This window comes from Rhagoletis pomonella, unplaced genomic scaffold (genome assembly GCF_013731165.1).
Source record: "Rhagoletis pomonella isolate Grant_MI unplaced genomic scaffold, Rhpom_1.0 Rhpom_scaffold_00004, whole genome shotgun sequence".
Taxonomy (NCBI): domain Eukaryota; kingdom Metazoa; phylum Arthropoda; class Insecta; order Diptera; family Tephritidae; genus Rhagoletis; species Rhagoletis pomonella.
The window spans coordinates 9,141,259-9,165,448 of NW_023458558.1; the positions used below are offsets into that span (position 1 = coordinate 9,141,259).

The window sequence follows — 24,190 nt, forward strand, 5'->3', positions numbered from 1 at the left end:
GCGTTTGACTTTTACATAGCAATAAATATCTAAATAAAAAATAAATAAATAAATAGCCTTAAACAATAAAAGAAAAGCTCAGCGCCGCTCACTTGCGTCTGCGCAACGGTTTTGGCGGCAGGTGACAGGTGCCATATAATTTAACCGGTTCTGCTGCCATTTTTCTCTCTCTTTTGTTTTTTTTTGTATGTGTCAATCGCAGTTTTGCTGTAACTGAAGAATGTACCAGCAGTTGGTAGCTTCGTATATGTGGTTTTTCCCAAAAATGAAAATATGTAGTCATGTTGAAACGGAAAAAAAAACAAAACTGGAAGTAAAAATGAATTGTAAGAAATGCTGGAAATGCAGCAAAAGGCGTTGCACGAATGTTGTGTGATACGGCGCTTGAACCGGGTAGACAGGTTCCGCGACATTAGCATCGACAGTTACGTATTATAGTAGAGTCGCGTGCATGCGGAATGTATGTGCATATGTATATGTAGATATATGTATAAATGCATATATGCCTACATCGACTGTATGTATGTATGTATGTGTTTATTATATTACAGGCAGAAATAAGCCTGTAAGTACGTGTTTATTTGGCGCTCATAACAACTAAAACTTAACAAAAAAAAACTATTCTAATTATCTAACCTCTGAAGTAATGATCCAATGGGGGGTGAACTTATAATTGCCGCCCCAACGATTATATCAAATAATTAAATTAGTGGTCCCAAGCCCCTTTCCCGCATCATTGGATATTCGATTTTTGCTATTCTAAATAATATCCAATCTCCATTTGATTCCACTTACGGACTAGTGTCCTGAGAACTCAGAATGTAGCGACAATTATTGTATGGTTCGTAGCTTTCGTTATAAACTAATAAACACCACGCGAAAATTTTCCTAGCTGATTTCCTCTGTACATTAAATTACACAAATTTTAATGACGAAATTGCTTTTATGAAAATAGTCATCCAAAATTCAAAATACAAAACCAAAATTCAAAATGCAAAACCAAAATTCAAAATGCATAACCAAAATTCAAAATGCAAAATTAAAATTCAAAGTAGACAAAACGAAAATTCAAAATACAAAACCGAAATTCAAAATACAAACCAAAAATTCAAAATACAAAACAAAAATTCAAAATTTAAAACCAAAATTCAAAATACAAAACCAAAATTCAAAATACAAAACCAAAATTCAAAATACAAAACCAAAATTCAAAATACAAAACCAAAATTTAAAATGCAAAACCAAAATTCAAAATACAAAATTAAAATTCAAAGTACACAAAACGAAAATTCAAAATACAAAACCAAAATTCAAAATACAAAACCAAAATTTAAAATGCAAAACCATAATTCAAAATCAAAAACAGCTTTGCTTTCACCTCAGAAGCGCTTCTGAAAAAGCTTCCTATTTTTATTTTATTTTTAAAGTGGCACAAAACCTCTCCCACCTCCTGGCTTAAATGGCTGGTGACTTCTAACGGAAAGCTAATGACAAAGCTCTGATAAATTTGAACCATGAACAGAAGCGTTCAGATAAAAGGAAATCGGCATGAAATGACTTATGCCAGTTTCAGAAATAAAGCTTTCTATACGTAAATACTTCATTTTTGTTTGTTGTAGTATTTCAGGTGAAGGTTAAGTTGAGGAATGACTAATAAGTTAACAACTGGAGCTCAAGCCATTCTCAAGCCTAAATCTTTTCAAATCAAATATTAAGCCTACATAAAAAATTTTGTTGAAAAATCTTAATCCCAGCGACATCGAGAAGCTATTTCAATCCAAATAAGTTACATTTTGCTTTGAGTACATTAAATTTTAGAGCCAATTTAGGGACAGAAGTTACACTGCAGATCGAAATTAAAGTAAACAAGTGGGAAAACTATTTAAACTCAGTTTAATTGTTTTGTGCAAATGTTTTCAACTATAAAAGTAAATTGCGCTCTTAAGTCGAGGGCAGTGGTTTATTACAGCGCTTTCGACGAAAACGTAAAAATCTATAAATGGTTTTGGTTTTCAAATAAAAAAATGAATTAATAAAGCACACTTTTCCTTAAAATGTCTAAAAATAAATGTTAACACCCCAATATGTACAAAAATAATATGACGCATACCAAATTCCATGAAAATTCCATTACCAGCTATGATCTTACAAGCAACGACCTTCGCCAGAGGTGAGCAGGATTGCGTACGTAAAAATAGTATGACAGCTGCCTGCTATTTTTACAGCTAGACAAACGAAATAAAAATCTCCGACCATTAACTGTTAAGAGCAAGTGAATATGAATTTAATAATTCGAAAGTGAAAAAGCTTAAAATTTTTATAGTCGACCGTTCAAATATACTAAATGAATACAAAACATGTCGGTGTGTGTTCGTGCCCAAGGACATGTACAAACTTATGTACATACATATGTGATTTTTATTTATGTCCGTGAGTTGCTAAACGCATGCGCACACGCTTCATTACAGTTGCACCGCGCTTGCGTCTGCTTATAAATTTAAGACCAACATATGTATGTATGTTGCATTTCTCCAGCCAAGCTTTTAAGTTTGATTTTCAGTTATTGGAAACTAGTTGATTAAACTGCTTCTCCAGTAGTGCTATCAATTACTACACTGAGAAAAAAATCAACCAAAAATTATTTAATGTTACCAAATTCAAACTTGAAAAGGTAGCAATGTGATTTTTGTTAATATTATCAATGCCTTGGTTGATGTTTTCAAATATTAATCACACTTTTGTTTACGTTAACCAAAGTTTTGGTTGTCGATTTTTTCGTTTGAATACGCTTATGTTCTGCACTTCACGGATGCTTTTTCTTAATTTGGCGGTATAAACAACTTTATTATCATTTTAACAAGTCGAGTCTGACGATATTTGAAACGGCAGCTTCTGAATGTTAGCAAATAACATCAAGCATCTCTGCACACTAGGGCTGCCATTGTCTTCAAGTATTTCGCAAAACTTTGAATACAACATTTTGCCTGTTTACAGCAAAGCAAAACTCCATACGAATCGGTGGGAGTCGATATTTATTAAAAGATTTCGAACTTTTTTGGCCTTATCGAATTTTCGGAGCTTTTTTTGGCCTTAGCAAATTTTCCTTTCATTGAATATAAACGAGAAAACATACAACAAGGACCTTTACCCTTGTCGAAACGATGCAATTTTAATTTATTTGGCCTCCTATATCAAAATATGATTTTTCATTAAAAAAGTGAAGTTAGCAACTTTTCGCTCTAAGCTAGCGATATATGAGTTTTACAATCAGTTTATCGTAAATTTTAAATAGTTTTATTTAATGGTATGTTTAAATGCTTTCAGACATTGAATTTTTACTCATATTCATAAAATTTATGACTCAATTTGTATACCGGGATAAATCCCGGGATCTCGGGATTACCTAAAAAAATATCCCGAAATCCCGGGATCCCAATTTTCCAGATATTTTGGCATCCCTACTGCACACTAAGTTACAGCCGCTTTATAAATGGCTCTGCAAATGCTCAACTTGCATCGATTTTCTTTGTCGTTTGATTTGTTTCTGCACTTCACAGAGGCTTTTTCGTAATTAATAAAAACTAAAAACAGAAAACAGAAAAAAAAAATTATGTATCGCGCTGACGGCATTCGTTCTGCCAACAAATAACAGCAAGCGCCTCTGCACGTTCAGCCACTGCCACACATACGAATTTGTTGTCAAATGTTCAACTTGAATCACACTTCTTAAAATCGGCTTATTAACCATGAAAAAATCAAACCATAACTTGGTTGAAAAACCCATTGTTCCTTTGGCTCAGTGTATGTGAAATATGAACAAGTAATTTATAAGAAAAAAAAAAACAAAACCGAATTCAATTCTCAAACCTTTATGTCGCAAGCATTTGCGATCGTATCGCTTTTCCTACTTTTACTTTCAACAAAACATTTAGTCTCAGCTGCTATTTACAGGAAAACTATGGCGGCGTAATTAATTCGCAACTCTGCTGGAATTCACTTAATAAAATTATTGTTTCATAGCTTTGTTTATTTAAAATACAGACATTAGTGTGCTTTCAAGTGTCGAAATGGATGCAATTGGTTTTTGTTTTTTTTGTTTGTCGTTCAAATATTGTTTTTGAATGCTTGCAGTCATGAATTTCAATACCCGGAATCTATTTAAACAACAACAAAATAAATACCGCATTGGTATTCAATTGAAAGCGTTTTCGTGTTTACCCACTGCAAATTAACAGCGGTTAAACACGCTTGCTACAGAAACTATGTATGTAATGTTAACAGCAAGTTTATGTATTTACGCACATACATACTTACATACATAAATACTACATACACAACATGTTACGAACTCTGTTCGACATTGCTGCCAAATGAATTCACACAACAATTTACAGCAATTTACAACCAACTGACCACCACCATACCATTTCTTTGCACCATCAATTACCTTATCACCTCAAGCGTAGACGCAGGCAGCTGCATCGTTAATGAATTTAAGTACTTACACCAAAAAGTAGGCGAGAAAAATGGTTAAACCTGAAAGCCGCCGCCAACACATCGTAGCAGCAACAAACAACACTTTCGCAGCTAAAGCGGCAATAAAAAACAGCACGCACCAACATGTATTACCATTTGCATTTGCTTTGTTGTTGTTGTTGCTATTATTGCTTAAGAGTGCATTTTAAAATTTTGGTGGTTGAATTTTGAACATAGGAAACAAATATTCGCGAATTCGCAAATTTGCGGAAGTGTTGTATGGCGGCGAGAAAAGTGCTGACGTTGTTGGTGCAGACCATCCCGTGCTGCCTAATAATAGTGGCTTCACCGCAACACAACTCATTAACTATGTAATGAAGGGGAGTCCATCACGCAGATGATATTTAATAGCCACAGCCGTGGGCATTGCATATTCGGAAGTTGTTACAAGTGCAGAAAATTATGCGAATATGAATTTGTGGTTTAATATGTACGAATATCTCGTGGCAGCCAGTTCAAAAACGCGCTATCTCAGAAAACTTTTCAAGAACGCCCTACTTCAGAATATTTGATTGAAAAAACGCCCTGTTTCAAAATTTGGTTAAAGAACGCCCTATTTTAGCTGCAGATTCAAAAACTCCCTATCACAGCTTTTATTCGATGTATTTTCGTTTGAGATAGGGCGCTTTTAAACCGAATTCTGAGATAGGGTGTTTTTCAATCAAATTCTGAGATAGGGAGTTTTTCAATCAAATTCTGAAGAAGGGTGTTTTTCAGTCAAATTCTGAGATAGGGCGTTTTCGAACTGGCTGCCGAGATAGATCGATCTTCCACTCAGATGTCGATACAGTGTAATATCCGTTGATGAAATGTAGAATAGTTCCTACTGACATTTTTTTTTTTTACTGGAGAAGCAAAACACCAAACTTTCAACTAGAACGGCCAGACCACTATTAGGGGGTTCACAGGACCATTAAAGCTATTTTATATTTTTCGAATAACGAAAATTTCTTATTACTTTTCTCAAAGAGATAACTACTAGAAAAATCAAAGCTCCTTTTCTATTCCAAATTGCCAGTGAAAGTATTTCTAGTAAAACCAAAATAAAATAACTCAAACAAAACGAGCTACTTTAGAAAAAATAGCTGATATAAACTTTTAAATAGTTTTATTATCAGAATGAAAGAATACTTAACGAGACCAGAAGCTTTTAATTAAATTTCTACATAAAAAGTGAATATTCATATGCAAGTTAAATACAAGCACAAGTCTTAGGCTACTAACATTATTAGTCACATAAAACTGAGTGCGCTTAAAGCACCTGCGGATCGATCCAAAGGTTAATCAGATATGTACTTATACATATATCAAATAATAGCACAAGCCGCTAAACTAATACACTCCCATGCACTTGAATAGGTACAATGATTTTTCGCCTTTTTCTGGTTTATTTTTTATTTTTCAATTAAAATACAGGGCAAGAATCACGTATGTAGATAATGGTCTGACGATATCGTGTTGGCGATTGACTTGCTCCATGAAAACCAAAAAATTGTTTGATCGTTTTTGCGATATCGTCAACTCGATTCCAATTTTGCTTCACGTAACAGTTTGAAATACAACGTAGTATTAAATAAACGTGCGTTCTTACGCGATAGTGAATTCACTATCGTTTAAAAGAAAGAATAGGTACATATTTGTTTTTTTTTTAGATGTTTTTTAAGATAGGAATTGAAGAGATAGCTCATTTCAGATAGGTCATTTCAGCCAATTTGTTTGCCTGAACTTAAATTCTGGCAGTATTAATATATGTATATCCTCCTTTGGATTCCTTAACGAAGGTGGCTATCAGTAGTTTAATGAAAATTGTGCTTGCATTACCGAACGGAACTAATTATTAATAATTTTAATGTTTCAGTTAACCACCGACGTAAAATCAGAGGTTATCTCAGCTGACACGACCTATCTTATGGGATTTTTGTGTTAACTAAACCTCACCACCTCAAGACCGTGATGCTGTCGTTGCCCGAGAGAATCTCTCTCTCTCTCTCTCTATCAACAGCAATTTGTTATGCTGATATTTACGGTGGGTAGTTTAACCATAAGTATAGATTGAATATCAACATAAATGGTCTGTGGGCAAACAAGGATCTTTTTACAAATTTAATTTATAGCTAATTTAAAATCAAATGGACTACAAAATTGCATAAGTACTCATAAAAATTCTAATCAATTATAGGATTTTTTTATTATTTTGTTGGATAATGACTTGTATTTTAATTGAAAAATAATGGAAGTTGAATGAAAGAAAGATAATTCAGAAAAAAGCGAGAAAGCATTGTTCCTTTTAAAGTGCATGCGAGTGGTAGGTATTATATATTGCTAATATCATTTTTTTTTTTATATGAAATTACAAGATTGTGAAGACGTAACTAATTTTAATTTAATGAAATATAAATGTTGTTATTACCTCATAATTGCTTAACTTTTACTTTCGACTTCTCCAAAAAATTAATTAAATTAAAAATTATGGAAATTATCTCAACAGCGAGAGCAACAGCAACCTTAAAGCTATTGCGCCATGCGTAATAGTCTGCTGCATTTGAACTTGAAACGGAAAGCATTTTATCAAAGCTTTCTCATGATTTGGTGATAGTTATATTATTTGGTTATACATATGTATGTACACATGTATGTATTGAGAGGAATATATTTAGCTGATATTTTTCTGAGTGAATAAGTCATACTTTTCGACAATGTCAAACTCTTTTGTAGACGACAACAAAAAAACAAGGTCATTGGTAAATCGAGCTTTTAGCAAGAAAATATTTTGAAGCAAGTTTTCCGAAAATCATGTTTACTTTTTATTTTCTAACCACTTCTATGTACATCAAACTGCACTTCCGTTTGCCACCAAGCGTCTATCACGAATAGCCAATGAAGCTACCAAACAACAATCCATAGCCAGAGCTAAATGCCACAACAACAACAACAACAACAACATAACCAATTAAGCAAAACAAAGCAAACAACCAATGACTTGCAACCACAATATGTCTGCCTGCCGGCCGTCAACTTGTTAATCATGGCAGCGAAAAAAAGTTTAGCCACCAATTCAAGTGTGCGGTATTAATTGCTTTGGGTAGAGGAAGGTGGCAAGAAGTTTCAAGTGGCAACACGCAATTTCTGCAACAACTGCAACAGCAACTCCAACAGCAATGAAAAAAAGAAACTAAAGAGCAGCAGCAGCAGCAGCAGCAGAGTAGTCAGGGCATTAGATACAACACAACAGCTATAGCTAAATAGGCGGCAAACATCAATTTGGCATGCCACCATACAGGCTGGCTCATAAACGACTACATATCGAAGTATGTACATACAAACTGACTGGCTTTGACTGTTTGACTGGTAACAGCTGCAATCGACGTCTCGATTGCCAATTTTTCAAGTGCAAGTTCACAACACAAAGCCGGGGAGTGAGTCAATTCGGCGAGTATGTATGTATGAATAAGTATGTATGTGTAAGTGCACACTTTAGGTTGTATGTAGCTATGTATGTAAAAAGCCGCAGATGAAATCCTGTCGAAATGCAGTTAAATTTCCTGTTTGTCTGCGCTGCAAATTCGCTTGGGCAGGCTTGCCTATTTGGGTGGTGGGTTCCGATCGATGGCTTTTGTGGCTAACTGGCAAAGAAGAAAGAAATAATTGAAATATATATGTACATAGATCGGGGGAATAAAAAACTAGTGTAGACAGTAGATGCATCCGATGCATCAATTGGTACTTTTACAAAATAGGCAATTAAACTTGCCAAAGAACTTGGCCTATCAACGGTCTTAACGTCAAAGCCTTAATCTATATATGCCAAATATGATGAAAGAAGAAATCTCAAACATGCATATAAGGGTTAAAAATGATCGAAAACGATATGCCAAAAAGCCAGAGCACGAGTCATTTACCCCAATAATTTTTGGAACAATGTGCTAATAGCGTGGGGTCGCTTATTCTAGTGATGAACCCAATTTAGTTTCATTTTTCATTCACTATGCGGTATCATGACGAATGCCCTTTTTCATCAATCAATTAAAATCAAATAGTCGTTTATCAGACTGTTAAAATTGTTGTGCAAAATTTCCTAAATTTTATTTTAATTTTAACAGTCTGACAAATTTAAAATTTATTGGTGAAATTGGGCATAACTTCATACTTTTAAACCACAATTTGGCGTTAATGTTCTGCAGTGTGGATTATTACATGCTTTACAGTTCTGGTTACATACTTGGCGTCATTGGGAACCCTAAGTAATCTAATCTTTGCACGCATCATTGCCCATTAAAATCTTTATTTCATTTTATTTTATTTTAATAAAAAAAAATGCAGTCGCAAAAAAATACAAATAGAGAACATGTGACCACTTGTAAAACAGCAACAATTTCAGGTAAAGTATAATAGCATTACCACTCAGGCAATTGGGTTAAAATATGTTCTCAATCACATCAATAATCCACATCGAAATAAAAAGCAATCTCATCTCAGCAATGCCAAAACCAACACATATGTACATAAATCACGCAGCTGAAACTGATGAATGAGAACAAAATCAACAAATAAAAATATGTTTAAGTAAAATTTAACAACAATAGCCGTAATTGCAAAAATATGTGTCAAGAGCTGCAACAATGGAAAATGATGTAGCAATATTCCCATATAGTAAATGAAACAAAATAAAATGCAAAAAAAAAAAACAGCACAAAAACAGAATAAAATAGAATTTAGCGGTGTGAATCATACACTCAGAAAAAGGGTGATAGTGGGGTGTGTTTACAAATTATGTCGGTACATACATATGTACGCATGAGCGAATATGCATGCCGATTCGCACGCAAATTTCTATACATATGCACGTACAAATGTATAATTAGGGTGGTCCAAAAAGGGTCGGAATTGTAATGCTCTCATCCCCTAGGATTGTTCTATATCGAAAAAAGTATACCCCTATTTTTTTATTTTGAAATCAATAAGTATTTATGGCCGATCAAAGTTTTCTATGTATTTTTATATGGGAAAATTCTTCAAAAGTCTTCAGGAGACTTTCAATAATAATACCCAATTATTTAATTAACCATTTTTTAATACTAACGATTTTTTATTGATCGCCCATTACATTTTTCGGGGCTTTTTTGGGTTTTTGGCGGAGCTATAATTTATAGTTGCCATTAAAAAATGGTTAAATAAACAATTGTGTATTATTTCTGGGAATCTCCTGCAGATAAACAGAGTTTGCTGGTAGAAAAATTTTGATTTTTAACTATTCTATACCATTTCTACGAAAAGTGGTTTTTTCCTCATATAAAATATAGCATTTTCAGTTTAAATGAAACTTTTTTCAAATTAAATGAAACCTTTTTCAGGTTAAGCGAAACCGTTTTCAAATTAATTGAAACCTTTTTCAGATGAAGCGAAACCTTTTTCAAATTAAATGAAACCTTTTTCGGATTCAATGAAACTTTATTCGAATTAAATGAAACTTTTTTCAGGTTCAATGAAACTTTATTCAAACTAAATGAAACTTTTTTCAAATTAAATGAAACTTTATTCAAGTATTAAACCTTTTTGTAATTAAGGAACAGGAAATCAACTTAACCTATTAAGAGCCGTTTGCACCATGTCTGGCTAACACTAAAGGCCAGTAACTGCCAGTTACACATCGTTATCGATGCCATACTTATATCAGTGAGTCGATAACGCCGATTATGATGTTTAACTGGGGGAATATTTTTATTGTTGCTACACGAATTCAAAGCTGTCAACTATTATTTTCTTAAGGGAGAAGAGGGAAATAAAGTACAAATACTCTCCCTTCTCACTCGCTCGCTTAAGCGAAATATAAAATTTGGCATTTGCATAACAATTGTCTAATTATTTTCTTCTAACTTAAACAAACTCTATGGAATAGAGCACAGTCTAATCACGGCAACATTAAACTTCGGTTAAAGAATAATTTTGACATGTCCCATTTCTCTTTTCCTTTTCACATCATCCTTTACATGTACTCCCGAAAACAGAGATATTTGAAGTTTTATAAAATGAATAAATTATATCATTTGCCTGGTTACCAAAACCCCTCGAAAACCACAACAAACCAACCAACCTGCCAAAGCCTTATTTTAAAAAGTGAAACTACCAATTTTGGTCCAATTGGACCGAAACGGCAACACTGTATTCAACATGCCTTGACCGTAAGGGAGAGCAACACGTAACAGCTAATTCAAAGTAATCCAAAAAAGAAGTTTCATTTCATTTGAATAAAGTTTCATTTAATTTGAAAAAAGTTTCATTTAATTTGAATAAAGTTTCATTGAATCTGAAAAATGTCTCATTTAATTTGAATAAAGTTTCACTGAATCTAAAAAAGGTTTAATTTAATTCGAAAAAGGTTTCGCTTAACATGAAAAAGGTTTCATTTAATTTGAAAAAGGTTTCGCTTAATTTGAAAATGGTTTCATTTAAACTGAAAATGCTATACATGGAAAACTTTGAGCGCTTTGAGCTTTGAGAGTATATTTTTTCGGTATAGACCAATACTAGGGGGCGAGAGCATAAAAATTCCGAGTTTACTTTTAAACACGCATTTTTGGACCACCCTAATATACATACATGTATGTATTTATGAGTTAAATTTTATTAAACAGATGTAAACGCAAATGCTCTGTTACTCATTGATGAGTTCATGTTACACACACACACACCGAGTAAAGTAGAATTAAATAATAACACTTTATATGTATGATTTTTAACGTAAACAAATTTGGCCTTCATCATTTTGATTAGCCGCAGCAACAACAACCACAAAAATGGGCAAAGCCGTGAACTGTTGTATAGAAAACAAAAGCGAATTTTGTAACATTTATTCTATATGAATGAATCAAATTTGTTTTGGCAAAACACAGAATACTGCGAACAAAACAAGTAAAACAAAAAACAAAATTTATATAAACAAAGCTTAATTTTCAAGTGCGGCCAATGGCCTAAGCGAAAATGCGGTATTGGTGAAGCACGATTTTTTGGCACTGACATTGAAAGCGTATGGGGAAAAGAATGCGTCAAAAGGGAATTTTAAATGTAATATAGTTTGCAAAATCTTGTACGCTAGACATAAAACCACTGGTAACTCGTTAAAAATTAAATTTTACATTGTTAGCAAATATTTAGTGCGAACTCCGAACTTTTTAAAATTGTTTTTAATAGTTTTAAAATTTTTAATTTTCAAAAATTTTTCCGTTTCTATTTAATTTTTTATATCCCGCATATAAATTTTTTTATTTATCCTATTTTGTTTATTTTTTATTTGATATATTTACTTTTTGTTAAGTTTATATATTTTTTTGTTTATTTTATACATTTTTTATTTCTTTATATATCCATTTTTTATTTATTTCATATATTTTTTTATTTGATTTTTTCTTTTTTTTCGTATTTGAAACTTAGCTTAGTGCAAAACGCTCGCTTAAAAACAAAACAGCTACCGAAATTATTCCAAAACAAAATAAAAAATAAAAATTTTTTTAAAAAAGCAAATCTGCCTTATTATTCACGCTGACGAGACAAACATAAAAATTACAACACATGCACAAACTAGATTCGAAAGTCGCCAATGAGCTCATAATTAAGTAACAGAATTAAGTCTGGTAGACACTATCAATCAATGAATTCAAGGCACATCGCCACATAATAAAAACCGAACGAGCGCACGCGCAATAATCGATTCTTTATCGGCGACAATACAATACAAAAAACGATTAACAAAACCTTTATGCTTGTCCGAAGACACCAAGATATTTACAATTCCGTTAGTGTTAGAACCCATTCCATTAATTGGAATTGCATTACGCCAACATTTATTACCTTTCAGCGAGCAATGCATTTCAATGCATTCAAAGTTGGAACAGAATGTCTGCACGAAGTTCCAGCCCGCGTTAATAACTACGCATAACCATTTTTCTTTATTTATATAGTATTTTCATGTTGGTCAGCAAGAAGCGGAGTAACTTCACTTTTGAAATGACTATGCACATTTTCCCGCGGGCTATGGCGTCTTCATTGTGACGGTTATTGCATTTTCAGGCGCGTCGTGACACTTATTTTAAATTGCTTTCAATGCTCCGAGGGAATAACAAATGAATAAAGGTTGTCTCTAGATGAATGAACTGGAGTTCAAATACAAAGAAAAAGTTCGATGGAAAAACAAGTACAAAAAAAACGCTTCAGAAAGTTTCAAGGAGCTTAAAGTGAATATAAGAACTAAAACAACAGAGGTGAAGCACGAAAAGTACCTGGTTGGTGTTCTAAGGTAGGCCTCTCATGCCTGTACTCAAACTAGCCAGGTCTAGTTAGACAAAATACCGAGTATGCATGTCTAGGTGTAGGTAAGTTTTTTTTTATAGCCTTTATTATAGCGACGGCGATATTAATATTTTAAAACGAAATATTTTCCGTCTTAAGATACCAATAACTGTCTAACTTTTTCATTTAAGGGAACTGTCGCCTAATTCTAGATAGCCTTTTATTAGTTTACGCTGAGTTTTACGTGAAATCCCCACTCGGAGACATAGTTGTAAATTTTTAATGCCCTCTGTGAGTGAGAGGAGACCGCTTCTATAAGGGGGAATTCCTTTGCTAAAAGACAAGAACAGTAATTCAAGGTATTCATCCTGGTAAACCACTTGATATCTCAAATGAAATGTAGCAGATGAAAGTTGTCTAGCTACCCCTTATCTGCTAGACCAGAGGTTTCCAAACTTTTTATCTGGTAGACCCCTTTAAAAAATTTACTGGTTTCGGTGGACCTCTTGCTGATACATTTCTAAGTATTCCCAAAGCTCGTAAAAAATTAAATGTGTAGATTAGATCTAACTATGTAAATTTGCATCGCGGGTGTATTCAAAAAACTAAACTAAGGGCGGCCAAAATAAAACTAAAAATTTATTTTAAACTAAAATATTTTCATTCTATTATTGTTTATTTCTATTTATTAAAAAAATTTGATCATACACTTGCAGGTTTTAAATAATGGAGCTCGTAAATCCATCAAAATACTCTATCGCTCTGAGGAATTATATTTGTTAAGAGCACTTCGAGCCATAGCGTTATTACCATTATTAGCCTCACCATAAACTCATCAAATGTTCGGCTCACTCATGTCGTGGTACTTGGAGTATATGTAAAATTGTTTATTTGTGTTGATGGCATCATTTTTATTTTTATCACTCCGAGTTTTCAAGTGATGCGAAAAATATTTATCACTCACATTTTTTCAACAGAAAACTTAAAACTACAAAACGGCTAAGTTTTTTAGGCCAAACTTTTAATTCAGAAACTGACAATAGAGAAAAGAACGAGTCTAGAAAAATCGATGACAAACAACCAAGCAAGCAAGAAGCACAAAAGTGCCATTTACGCCTATCACAGTCAGGTGTTTGTGCCACGCGAAGCGACCAGTCAGCAGTCCAATAAGTTGTCTACAGTGTCCTCTGCTGAGTGAGAGCAAAAAACTAGATAGACCTTACGAGATTGAAGGCAACATGTGTTTTGCACACCACCTGGTCCACCCGAACCACTTTGGGAATCAGTGTGCTAGACTCCAACATGAAATACTCAAGTCCTATACTCGTTTTCACCATTCAATTTAAAATTTATGAGACTGCTAAAATTTAAAATAACACAATTACAATTTCGTTAAGAACTTTTGGTAATAAATTTTGAAATAGACTGGTGAAACCGGAAATTAGTTTATTAAATTAAAAACAATATAAGTTAAAAAATAAGACCAAAATGACATTTCAACAATTATCGTATAAATCACAAAACGCCGACAATTAAAACATTGAATTTCCGATGCAAATATACGAATTTAAATATTATCGCGCTTGGTATTCTTGCAATCAAGTCTCGTTTCGCAATACACTTTCATTTAAATTTTGTAGTATTTATAGCCAGTTTCACGAAAGCAATTTAAAACAATCGTGTTTCACTTAAAACCGGCCCGGTGAAACCGGCAGTTAGTATTCCATCTGTATTAAGTATTTCTAACAAAAAATTTTGACGTTGGCTTGCAATTTAAAAATATAATATATTTTAATTAGTATTTTCTAGAACATGGCAATAATAGATTTAAGGCAGGCTCTGAAGAGTTGGTATCTGTCATCGTAGAAGCTGGTTTTCTTCCTTTTCACACACGAGCCAAACGATTTTTGGGACTGTTTCCGCTTTAACTTTTTCTTATTTCTGAATATCAATTTACGAGCACTTACAATGCACTACGTACTAGACATGTATGTGCATTAGGGTGGTCCAAAAATGCATGTAACAAAAAAAAGTGAAGTCGGAATTTGTATGCTCTCACCTCCTGGGATTGTTCTATGCCGAAAAAAAAATAATCCTTTTTTTTTTTTTTTTTTTTTGAAATCAAAAAATATTTAGAGGTCGCTCACAGCGCTCAAAGTTTTCCATGTCTTTTACATGGAGAAAAACAATTTTTAGCGGAAATGGTATAGAATTCTTGAAAATCAATATTTTTCGACCGGAGAACTCTAGTTTTTCTTCAGGAGATTCCCAATAATAATACCAATTTTTTCAACCATTTTTTCATAGTAACTATTTTTTATAGGTCCGCCAAAAACCGCTAGAAAATACCAGAAAATGCAGTGGGGGGATAAATAAAAAATCTTCAATATTAAAAAATGAATATTGTTTTGGGAAGTCTTCTGAAGAGAACCAGTTTTACGATCGAAAAATATTAACTTTCAACAATTACATGGAAAACTTGCAGCGCTTTGAGCGACCTCTAAATATTTTTTTATTTCAAAATAAAAAAATTAGGGTATATTTTTTCGTTATAGAACAATTCTAGCGGGTGAAAGCATTAAAATTCCGACTTTACTTCTTTTGGACCACCTTACTGGGCAAAACCTATTTATTTAGTGTCTTTTGTATTGATGTAATTAAGTTTTGTCACGTTTTTCTTATCTTAACTAAAGTGTTTTCGTAACTATTGTGGTAAGCGTTAAAAAATACAATAAAGAAATACAAAGACACAATTTTTGAAAAATAATACTTTTATGTATTTAGGGCGATTTCGTCAGATTAGTTATGAATTAAAGTTTTCATGTATGTATGCATAAAATTACAAAATTTTGCAAAGCTGTATGCAGCAGTTGTAGAATGAAGGCCGCTTAAGATAAAAAAGGATAGATTTCGCACGCCAGCAGTTCATTATGGGAAGGCGCGAAAATTGGCGATTAGGAGAAACAAATTCACACATATTTAGGTACATGCATACATACATATTTATCAAAAGGCACTCAGTATTATTGATTGATTTAATAAATTTCACGATGCTGGCCATGTGTTAGAACACGTCAAGCGCATATGCGTCGGGTCGAACGTGCTGTGATTTATCGTCGGTCGCCAAAGGCTACAGCGCACAGTGGTTCAAAATTGGCATATTGTGTTCACAATTCAATGGAGCCTTCATTTCCAGTTGTGACCGACTTTTGAATTTTCGGTTTGTTTGCATTAAATTTTTTTGTGCAAAGTGCAGAAAAAGGGGCAATTTTGAAGCAAATCGCTTCTCCTATTCCAGTTAATAAATGTTACATAATAGAAACGTGTCGAAAACAATTGTATGGTTCTCCCGAAACGAAAAAAAAACAAAAAATTTAATGTTATACAAAACATTTTCCCCAAAACTCTTTTTTTTTAATAAAAAATTATGGTATGCAATTTTATAGAGCATTAAATTTTAGTATAGTAAAGTGCAAGTGGCAAGTGGCTAAGATTTCGCGCTGATTTTCATAACATTTCAAATTTTTTTTGTGATATTTTTTTTTCTGTTTACAATTGTTTTCAACTAGTTTTTATTATGTAACATTTATTAACTGGAACAAGAGAATCGATTTTCTTCAAAAGTGCTACTTTTTCAGCACTTTGCACTAAAAAATTTAATAAAAAAAAAAAAAATTAAAAAATCGGGCTCAACTGGTCTCTTTCTCTAAAATTTTATTAGCTTTCATTTAAAATTAATTGAGTGAAAAATTAAAAAGCTACGGTGAATTGTGAACACTAATTGTCAGTTTTTAGCCACTGTGCAGCGACACGACGATAGCACCCGCAGCCAGCCATTAGACGCCAGCTGTTATACAGTCGCTTGACACGCCGTCAAAAGGGTGTGTTATTGAATTTTATTGCTGCATAAATGAAGCAGCCGAAGACAGTATCGAGTATCAATATTGCTAAGATATAAATGTGATAGCGGTAATTAAATTTATATTTACAGCCCAAAGGCGTGCGAAACGCGTCCAACGTATACCGACTATGACTTTTTGTTTGAAAATACTAACCGCGTAGATGTGCCAAGGGGACGCACTAAAAGCTGTACTATATGAATAATGACGAAAATAAAGCTGGTATTTATGTTTATAAATGTACACACATACTCGCATACATCTGTGCACATCGATCGATATCCGTCAGTACGATCACGACCATATGTATAGCGCTTACACTTCCTTTTCTAATTGTTTGTTTAATTCTAAGAATTTTTAGCTGCAGAAATATATTCCTCGAAAATGGCGGCAAATGTGTGCTTTGAAACCAAATCATGTGCGAAGCGTTAGTCCAACGCGTTCACATTCTCACGCCAGTTTAGATGAGTGCTTCCGAGGAACCATAAATGGACAATTGCTTTGTGAGCAAACAACTATTCAATAATCGGCTAGCAATTAAACAATAAATATATTAGTTGATAGTGTGTGAAATGAGAAAAATTAGAGATAGAAAAGAAAAAATTTTGTTGTACATCTAAACAAACAGAAAATCGTATTTGAAATACGCAGTTACATGTGAAAGTTTGTATGTATGTAGGTACGGCAAATTTTATAAATCAATCATTGAATGCAATTTTGTTACTTATACATACATACATATGTATCTACGCCTTTTTTGGTGTGGCTTCCGTCTGCATGCACTACCGGAAGTGCCGCTATATACTTCACGTCGAGGGGCGATTAGAAACAGAGCTGACGCGAGCCAGTTGGAAAGAGGACAACGGTCGACCTTGAGCTACAATTAGACTTACTGCGCGATCGCGATTACTATGGAGGACTTGTTTTTCTGTTTGCTCATGGAAGCAAAATTATTTATATTTCCTTTCAAAAAATCTTCCGATGTGCACGCTGATGCTCAGAAATCATCACTCCCAGAACAGGCCTGGTATATCCGGCTGAAGCCAGTGGACTACCCTCAGAATCCTTTGATGCGTACGATTGGGTACGATAAAGGAGATGAAGTTGAACAAAATATGCCAAAGAACTGGAGACCTCTATCTCTACCATGCCACAAGAGATCCGGAGACTGACGGTCCTTCGCCGGGTGCATCGACGGCACTGTTGGTGTCTGAGTCGTCCGCAGAGCCTGAGCCAGGTATCACAGTGATCTCTGACACCATTCGTTTTGGTTCTGAAGCTTCAGGACTAACAGAAGTCGGCATGTTAATGCAAGGGGTCGAAATGGACTCTCAAACGCGCTTCATTTACTTTTTACTCCAAGGAGAGGCAAATTTATGAAAGAAGCTATAAAAATTGGCACAAAAAAAAGTTCAACGATCACTGTATAGTTGAAACGAGGGCGATCTGAAGAGCAATCACAAACCGATACCAAATTCATAAGGAGTCGATAAAAAAAACCACCTCTAGCCGAGTTGCAAGTATCGCAGGGCTGGTTTTTGTTCCGGTTACACTTTGAGAGAGCGGTTATCAGCTCGAATGGTGCGTCGCACGATCTAAATTATCGTTTCGATCCTCACATTGCTCAGTTGGTCTTCTTCGTACAGTAAAGCGGTAGGAAACCTTAGGCAAGTCAGGCTCATCATCGGGTGTTCTTTCATTAGGTAGTGTTAATATGAGCTTGTTACTGTACTAAATATTGTTCAGCGTTCGTCAGCATAAATTTGAAACATATTTATTCATTCACCTGTCAAGCCTGCTTTTAGCATTTGTTGGGGAAGCTGACAGTATATTTATTTGGCCGCCAAAATTGTATTTTCAATAGCCAATGTATTTTACTAAATACTATTCGCACTCTATTACATTTAATTTAGAAACGATTCAAACTTTCTCAGACAACCTCAATTTACATCGCATAAGGTAATAAAGATCGCTAATTACACAATGATCCACATACCTATAATTCCACTGAAAATTATTCATAAACAACATAGGCCATTTAGCGCCGCCATAAATTAAATATGATTTAATGTAAATACATCGCATACCACACACGTACACACCATTCGGAATTTCTCATCTAAATACATTATCTACTACCCCAAAAAAAGTGGCCTTTACAAGTTTTAGCGCCTAGAAAGAGACCTTACATGATCACTAATAAAAGCAATATATATTGAACAGCATTTCTGATTGATATTGATAATATTGAACGGTAATTGCTTGTGTTGATTTGGAAAAAAACGGCAAATAAGGCGAAAAAATTAAATGCAATTAAAGCAGTCATAATTAGTCCATTTGCAAAGCTGCAGCGCAGTTGCACATTGACACGCAACGTGGCTCGCCTAGTTTGAGTTTTGAACTTAGTTTTCTACAAACATTTGCCGCGCAAAACACTTTGATTGATTTACTTTAATGAACAGCAAAAATGTCGCCGTTCGACGATCACTCAGTGGCAAACAGCGAACGAACGGATCGCCAAACGCGTTGATCGCTGATCGGTGATCGCGGATCGCGGATCGCAGCTCATTGTTTAATCAAAAGAGCGACGAAGTTGGTCGGTCTGGCCGACTGACTCTTCGTCGAGGTTGATTGCCACAGATGAGTAGCGCGATCACTTTATTGAGATCGCGATGGCGTTTACGGCGGCAGGCAGTCAGTGGCTTCCTTTTAAGGCAGCAAAAGTAGGTTAACAATTCATTTACTATGCGATCGATTGGCTACACTTTTAGGCGCTACACTTATTGTTGCCATAAAGCGACTTTAATATTGCAGACAATTAAAAACGTTGCTGCATTTTTTTCTAATAAGCAAATGCGCAGGAAAAAACCTTGAAATGTGGCAAAGTGTAATTGATTGGAAAATACCAAAACGGGCGCGAAGAAGCAACACACGGAAAAGTCGATCGCGGTACAGTTTTTCTGTTTTTTTTTGTGTCGTCTTAGTTGGTTGCAGCTGCTTGCTTTGCTAAACGAAATGGGCAAACGTTTTGAGTGCAACAAGAAACAATCTAAAAAAAAAAACAGATAGTAAAAAACGCAGCATTTCTAGACATCAATCGCAAGAGCAAAGTGATTGACAACTTGCTGGAAGGTGAGTTTGATTTGCCACAAATTATGTTTCTACTTTTAAATGCGCGTATAAAAATAAACTCGTCGCAGAAGAAGACAAACAAAAAAGAAATGCGGCTAAAAATGAACGTGCTGCGGCAAGTGCGAGTAAGTGTTGCGTGCCAATTTACGTTCAGCTGCCACGTTTGCGTGCCACTTTGCGAGGCTAGTTAAGCCAGACAGGCAGATCGCCAGATCGCGCCAGCCAGTCAGCCAACAAACGAACCACAATACTACTCCAATAGCCAATGTCCGAAAGCTGCAAAGTCAAAGTTGCTTGCTACCACTCATCCTTTCTTTCAGTACTCTTAAACGAATTTCTATGCATCTTTCCGTAAGATTTATTGAATGCAATTTTTAATTTGACTTGCACTACCACCACCGCCATCACCGACATTCAAGAAAATGGAGAAACAGATCAAAATCTCGAAAGCCGTACGAGTTGTGGCATTTTATAGTCTAGTTAGTCAGGCAGGCAGGCAGGCAGGCAGGCAGGCATTCAGTCACTTATCGCGTGGCGGTACATTTAACGGCAAATAACAATGAATTCACCATAATATCTCTTATTGTTCTTGAGCGCTTGCTGGCAACTAGCTATCATCATGCTGAAAAGTTTAAATAGGCAAAACACTTAATGATATAAATCATATTGACAAATTACCCGCAGGCAGCATTAATAATAGGCAAAATAAGCGAAAATCTTTCGCACGGCCAGAGAGCGCCGCACAGTGGTTCAAAACTGGTATTTGCTGTTCAAAATTCACTGGAGCCTTAATTTTTTAACCAATTTGATTAATTTTTTTTGAAAATAAAGCTACTCAAATTAGCAAGAAACCAGTTAAAAGTTAAAAAAAGAATAACAATTATGTAGAAATTGACTCTCTGGTTCCAGTTAATAAATGTTGCATAATTAAACTGGTTGAGAATAGCTGCAGAGTTCCCCCAAAATTAAAAAAAAAAATCATGAGAAAAATTGTAAATGTTTTGAAAAAATTTCACCAAAATTAAATATATTTTTTTTTTTAGTTTTTAGACAAATTTGGTGTACGCAGTTATATAGATCGTTGAATTTTAGTATGATAAAAAGCAAATTTTAATTACCTATGAGTTTGCGTTGTTTTTTAACAATTCTCGCTTTTCGAGCAAATCTGCAGGTTATGTAGTTTATATTCGTTTTGCATATAATATCATATAAAAACAGACGTTTTGACTATTTTCTTTATTTATATTTTCCATACCACTTTTTTTATATGTTTTTAAAAATATAGTCCATTCTTCAGGAAAAACTAGCAGAATCAACTTTTCCAATTTCGTATAAAACTCGGGAACATTCTAGAAATATTCAAAAATTTTCAAGCTTTCAATTCGATTCCTAGAAAAGTTTTGAGTACGCATGAAAAAATCTATTTTTAGATGAAAGAAAATGCGCAATACCTTGGAAAAGGAAAAAATCGAAAGTGAAAAAATTTATTCTGCTCGTTTTTGCTGTTGAACTGACTAATTTTCATAAATAAAAGTAAGAATTTGGTACGGAAAATATAGATATAGAAACCGTTATTATACTATAATTTCATGATCTATGAAACTACATACCCAAAATTTGTGTAAAAACTCAAAAAAATAATACTTTTGGTGAAAATTTGTTGAATATCTAGCATATCAAAGTTTTCTGTGAATTTCTTTTTTCGTGTTGAGGGAACCCTAGAATTGTTTTCAACAAGTTTTTATTATGTAACATTTATTAACTGGAACAGGAGAATCGATTTCTTCAAAATTGCTACTTTTCCGGCACATTGCTCTAAAAAATTTAATAGAAACAACTAAAACTCAACTAACATCTGGCTAAATTTATAAGCTTTCTTAAAAAAAAAAATTTATCAAATTAGTTGAACAGTAAATGTCTGTTTTGAACCACTGTGCGCTGTAGGCTGGCTGCATTGACCAATGAACGTTGAAATGAATGCCAAGAGCAGAGCAGAGCCAGCAGATAGCAAAGACAAATGGCGTTCGCATGCAACAGGAGGCGGCGATGCAGCAACGGTGATATTGATAACGTGCCAATTTTGACGTAAGTGAGGGAAAACGGTCTGATAGAGGAGAGAAGTTGAATAGTAGTGTACTGGGTTAAAAGTAGGATTTTATTAGTAAGTGTATTTATTCTTCATCAAGACTGTCGCTTATTTCAACTTGGTCCATATTTCATTATTTCCGGGTTAAAAAACAAACAAAAAAACTCTCCCTCTAGGGAGGGTTTATATTTAAAGGATTTTTCTCGGGAGAATCTAAATCCGCTGATAGAAAACTTCCGCGATGATTTAGTAAATCTTGGATTTGCCACCATCTACGAAGCTTCCTGTTTCTTCGACCAGAAATTTTGGAGCGAATTTGACTCAGTTTTCATCATGAACGACTCTTTCTGACACATAACAGAAACAACTATATGGATCACCCTTTACTAATTCCATGGCCCGTGGCTCCGCAAGGTGGACTGCCGGATGACTGCATCATTTTTCATTGTGAGCTCTTGCTTCTGGAGCGGCACCTCATCGAGAAAGTGACCACTATTTCAATGTGCCGCATGGGGTAGGCTAGCCGCATTCGTGCCATAACTATTTTCGTCTGGGTTCAACTAATATCTACGATTTCGAGAGCTAATTACACTTTAAGGGAGCGGAGTAATGTGAGAAGTATTACGGCAGCACAATGGGTCGTGACGGCCTAAGTGTGCCCCCCATTCTCTCAATTTAGTAGCGCGATGAACGCCGTTGTGACCCTTTCTTTCGATTTTCTTGGGCTTGCTTTAACTTTTGTCTCGTTTGCTAGAATGGGTTCAATGGAAATATATATATATGTATTGTACCATCAAATTTTAGTGTATTTGCATGAGTAACGCATTCAAAAATGAAAATCTAATTCACTGCTTTATCGTGAGCAATAAAGCGGATGAGTCAAGAAAAACAAATAGGTAATATGGTATCATATTTTTTCCCACCAAAAAATTTAGCGAAATTCAAAAATATAAAATTGCATTATGATATGCCAAGGACTTCCTTTTGATGCTGACTCTTTAGATGTGTTTAGACACATAGTACTTATTATGTTTTTATTTTTTTACTTGTTAATTGAGTTGCGCTGCATACTGCCAATGGCACATACAGCTCCAAGAATTGCGCTGACTGCTGCAACGCCATTCGATGCGGAGTCACGTCAACAATATTCAAGGCTAAAAAATTGATAAAAGCTGCGCGCAAGTGGTGATGCTGCTGGCAATGTTGTAGGCAGGCTGTCGCTTCATTTCCGCTCCCTCTGTGCGAGTATCTATCGATGGTTGTTGGGCTGTTTCATTGGCCGCAGCGCTGCCATGGCATTGCAACAAGTTCAATGACATACTCGTGATATTTTGACATTGCAGCAGATGTGGCTGTGGCTGTGGTTGTTGTTGTTGTTGCTGTTGCTGCTGTCGAAATTATTTTGTGCAACCAAAGGCAACGACCCAATGATGGAGTCGTCATGCGATGATGATGCGATCAGCAGGCATTGTAAGTAAATGCGGTTAGCTCAATACAATTTTAGGATTTGAAAAGTTGCTTGCTAATTGAAAACGGGAAGTTCTTTTAGTGCTTTTGTGATTTCGTTAGACATTCGTGCTGAAATATTCGGTCGGTTTAGCGCAAACATGACAGTGTTGTTGATAAAAAAAAATCGTGTTGCGCAACATGTTGCTCGACGACAAGAGCAGATACGCTAAGTGCTATAAATTACATAGTTCTTTCAATATAAATTCGCTGGCGATTGCCCTTTTAATGCGATTCGTTGTAGTTGCAGTCGTTGAATTTGTTTCTTTTCTGTTTTGCTCCGATTTCAAAACATTTACGACGCGCCCTGCTTTGGGTTTTCCACAAATTCACTGGGCCCAGCAAATAAAAACTATGACAAACAAATGTAAATGAAATGTAATGCAATTTAGAATTGGACAAAGACCCAGCTGAAAAAATTAAATAGAAAATATTTTATTATTTTTTTTTTTTTAATTTTTTAGGAGCAGCCACAAAAATTCGGCGTCCGTCTGTTTTTTTACCCACAGTTGTCGCAATAGTGTATTGTTGTTATTGCTTTTGTTTTTGCCGCTGTTGATGTTAATGTTGACAGCGTTCGGCGTAGATGGCGCCATTGTTGCATAGCGACACGTACGCGACTCGACTCATTACAATTGCACGCTGAAATGCTGGCACAACAACAACAACAACCGCAACAGAAAAAGTGCAATACGCAGTCAGTCGGTAACTTAGTTGCATAAAAGTGGAATAAAATGTAAAAAAGCAA

General features: G+C 34.7%; 1 protein-coding gene across 3 annotated transcripts in view; it reads right to left on the reverse strand.

Moving 5' to 3' along the window:
• Window positions 1–24,190, reverse strand: part of LOC118736955 — a 139,719-nt gene that overhangs the window by 32,097 nt on the left and 83,432 nt on the right. The window lies entirely within an intron of this gene.